Source organism: Maylandia zebra, linkage group LG17 (assembly GCF_041146795.1).
Source record: "Maylandia zebra isolate NMK-2024a linkage group LG17, Mzebra_GT3a, whole genome shotgun sequence".
Taxonomy (NCBI): Eukaryota; Metazoa; Chordata; class Actinopteri; order Cichliformes; family Cichlidae; genus Maylandia; species Maylandia zebra.
The window spans coordinates 11,028,499-11,032,823 of record NC_135183.1 but is presented as its reverse complement, the minus strand read 5'-3'; positions in this window follow the sequence as shown (position 1 = coordinate 11,032,823).

The following is a 4,325-nucleotide window of genomic DNA, read 5'->3' as shown; positions in this document are numbered from 1 at the left end:
AAACATGGACACCAGGTTTTATCAAATTGGATCACTTTGTTCTTTAAAGTCAGTTTCTCTAAATTTCCATGATCTGTTAAATTGAGGCATTGGTTCATGTATAATTGTGTTCTGTCTTTCCAGTTAAGTACAATTGTTTTCTTCGGGGGGCAATGAGGAGAAGTCGTCTAGAAGTAAAAGCTGAGGCTGACCCCCAGCCCAAATTGTTCTATTACAGCACTAAGCCAAAATGTGTGGAAATATTTATTTCAGCAGGATAAATATTTTTTGGAGGGATATATTTCAAAGTTGAGGAGTTTGTTTGCTGTTTTGTCCATTTTAAGATTGATTTAGACCAGTCCAGCCAACTCTTCCCAGTTTGTGCTTTTTCTTCTGTCCAGATGCAGTTTTGTACACATCCTCCATTACACTGTGTAATTACACTGTGTTTATGTGATAAAAGTGAAATAATTTCCTTGTAGCTAAAACCAAATCTGAAAGAAGATTTCAGCATGACACTATCGCCATCTAGACAAGGCATTATGTTATGGAGGACCACAAGAGCCACACACATCAAAATAAAAACTTTTGTGCTTGTCATGAACCGAAGTTCCGTGCGCAAGCTGGACCCAGAAGCAGAACACACACACCAGGGTAGGAGGGAATAAAGAAAGCAAATTTATTATAAATAAAGGTGTCCCATGAGGGTAGCCGAAAAAACAACGTATGGAACCAGAAGAAACCGAGGTACTGGGGAGGTGAACTGCGCAGGGAACGCCGAGAGCGGGGCTGTGAGAAGCTGCAAAACAAAAGAGAAACAGATTACTGGGGTGCGGAAAAAAGGCAGCATACGAGGGAAGGTGGAGTATGCGTCTTACGGAGGTAGCCGGGCTGAGTGAACCAGAGGGGGGGGCTCCAAAAGGGTCGAGACGGCGAGGTTGATAGTGCTTCCGAATCTCAGGCGGACAGGTGGACAGGCAGGTGGCTCGCAAAAACGCCGAGTTGTGATCTGAGTACACAGGGTAAAACAGAGTCAGTTCCAATGGACAATTTGTCATAAGGGTTTTTCCCGCAGGTGTACGTTACCGCTGAGAGGCGACTACGGACTGGCGTGGAGTAGCAGGTAGGGCAGGATTATTTCCCACGTGTGGGACTAATAAAGGTTATCTTATCTTATCTTATTAAATAGTCCACCTGGTGATCGCCTGGGATGGGATGCAGGTGTGGGGTTAGCAGCCACGCCCGTGGGCGTGGGCATCCCAACAGCACCCCGGATGCCGGGCCGCGGACCATGACAGTACCCCCCCCTCAAGAGTCGCCCCCAGGCGACTGGCCGGGACCCCGCCTGCGGAGAGAAGCATGGAAAGCAGAGATGAGACGAGGGTCCAGAACGAAGGAGCGCGGGACCCAGAGGCGGTCCTCGGGGCCGTACCCCTCCCAATCCACAAGATACTGCCAGCCGCGCCCGCGCGCATCCAGGATCCGCCGGACCGCATAGGCCGGATGGCCGCCGATGAGCCGGGCGGGAGGAGGGGGCTCGGAAGGAGGGCACAGGGGGCTGAGGCGGACCGGCTTAAGTTGAGACACATGGAACGTGGGGTGTAAACGCCGAGAGGCCGGAAGCCGGAGCCTGACCGCCACTGGGTTGACGACTCGGTCCACCTCGTACAGCCCGATGAAACGGGGAGCCAGTTTGCGGGACGTGCCCCGGAGCGGGATGTTCCCAGCAGCCAACCAAACCTTCTGTCCCGGCTGGTAGTCAGGGGCTGGGGCGCGGCGACGATCGGCGTAGTGCGCGTGTCGTTCCTTCGCGCGCAGGAGGGCGCGGCGAGCGCTGCGCCACACACGTTGGCAGCACCGGAGGTGATGTGGAGCTGACGGGACGGAGAGAGTTAAGTCCTCTTCAGGGAACAGTGGAGGCTGATATCCGAGGGACGCTTCGAAAGGAGATAGACCGGTGGTGGACGAGGTTAAAGTGTTATGGGCGTACTCCACCCAGGGCAGGTAGGTAACCCAGGAGGAGGGGTTTTGACTAGCCACACACCTCAGCATAGTCTCCAGCTCCTGATTGAGACGTTCAGTTTGCCCATTGGATTGCGGGTGGAAACCGGAACTCAGACTGACCTTGGCGCCGAGAATGGAGCAGAAGGTCCTCCATACTTGTGAGGTGAACTGGGGACCACGATCGGAGACAATGTCCAGGGGAATTCCGTGGAGCCTGAAAACCTCAGTGATTAATGCTTGGGCAGTCTCAGCAGCCGAGGGCAGCTTGGCCAGCGGGATGAAGTGAGCGGCCTTAGAAAACCGGTCCACAACGGTGAGGATGACACACTTTCCAGAAGAGGCAGGGAGACCAGTAACAAAGTCAAGGGAGATGTGAGACCAGGGCCGGTGGGGTGTAGTGAGCGGGTGGAGCTGACCTACGGGATGCTTAGTGGATGACTTATTACGAGCGCAGACGGCACAGGCAGACACGTAGTCTCTCACGTCCCGTGTTAGCGATTTCCACCAGAAGTGTCTGCTGAGGAGGCGCGCCGTTCTGCTCACGCCCGGGTGGCACGTGAATCGTGCTGTGTGAATCCAGTGGATGACCGCTCCCCGGGCGGCGGCGGGAACGAAGCGCCGTCCTGGCGGTCCAGTCCCTGGGTCAGGGTCCCCCGGGAGCGCTTGGCGAATGGTCTCCTCAATCTCCCAGGTGAGAGCGCCCACCACGCAGGCGGCGGGTAGGATGGTGGCGGGGGGGGGGGCCGCCTCACTGTCGGGGGAATACTGACGGGAGAGCGCATCGGGTTTGATGTTCCGTGACCCGGGACGATAGGAGAGCGTGAAGTTGAAGCGGGCGAAGAACAGGGACCAGCGAGCTTGACGTGGATTCAACCTCTTGGCGGTTCTAAGGTACAGTAGGTTCTTGTGATCTGTCCATATAAGGAAGGGCTGTTCGGCCCCTTCCAGCCAGTGACGCCATTCCTCCAATGCTAGGAGTTCCCTGTCGCCGATGTCGTAATTCCTCTCCGCGGGGGTGAGACGGCGAGAGAAGAAGGCGCACGGCCGGAGTTTATTCAGGGGCCCGGACCGCTGGGAGAGAACCGCCCCAACTCCCGCATCAGACGCATCAACCTCAACAATAAACTGTTTTGTAGTGTCAGGATGGGTTAGAATGGGTGTGGACGTGAATAATCGCTTCAACTTAGCGAAGGCTGCGTGGGCTTCAGGGGACCATGTGAAAGGCACCTTGGGTGAGGTGATTTGGGTGAGAGGCGCGGCCACCTGGCTGTAGTTCCGTATGAAGCGGCGATAAAAGTTTGCAAACCCCAGGAAGCTCTGAAGCTTCTTCCGTGACTCCGGAACCGGCCATTCCAATACCGCTTTAACCTTCACCGGGTCGGTCTTCACCTGCCCACCTGCGAGGATGTAGCCCAAGAAGGAAATGGATGAGACGTGGAACTCACATTTTTCCGCTTTGACATACAGTCTGTTTTCGAGCAGCCGTTGCAGCACGCTCCTCACATGGATGCGATGGTCCTCAAGCGTCCTGGAAAAAATCAGAATATCATCCAGGTACACAAAAACAAACACGTTCAGGAAATCCCGTAACACGTCGTTGACTAGGGCTTGAAAAACCGCCGGGGCGTTCGTTAACCCGAACGGCATCACCAGATATTCGAAATGCCCTAGCGGGGTATTGAAGGCGGTCTTCCACTCGTCGCCCTCACGTATCCGTACCAGGTGGTAGGCGTTCCGCAGGTCCAGTTTGGTGAAGACTGTGGCTCCCTGGAGTGAGTGAAAAACAGAACTAATGAGTGGGAGGGGATATTTGTTTTTGACGGTGACGTCGTTCAGCCCCCTGTAATCGATGCACGGGCGGAGCGTCCCGTCTTTCTTTCCCACGAAGAAAAAACCCGCAGCCACGGGGGAGGATGACGGCCTAATACGTCCTGCAGCTAGCGACTCCTGGATGTAATTCTCCATGGTTTCTCTTTCGGGGCGAGACAGGTTATACAATCTGCTGGAGGGCAGCGATGCACCCGGGAGCAGCTCAATAGCACAGTCATATGGACGGTGAGGCGGGAGTGAGAGCGCCTCGTCTTTACTGAACACCTGCCGAAGATCGTGATAGTCGGAGGGCACGGAAGAGAGATCCGGTGCGGGTGGCGGGGCGGGACTCCGTTCCGCTGAGGCGGAGGGAACGGCTGACCTCAGGCAGTTAGCCAGACAAAACACACTCCAGCTCGCGATACTCTTTCCGGCCCAATCTATGTGTGGGTTATGTCTCTGTAGCCAGGGGTAGCCTAAGATAAGCGGGGTGTCAGGAGCGGGAAAAGTGAAAAAGGACAGCTGCTCTTGGT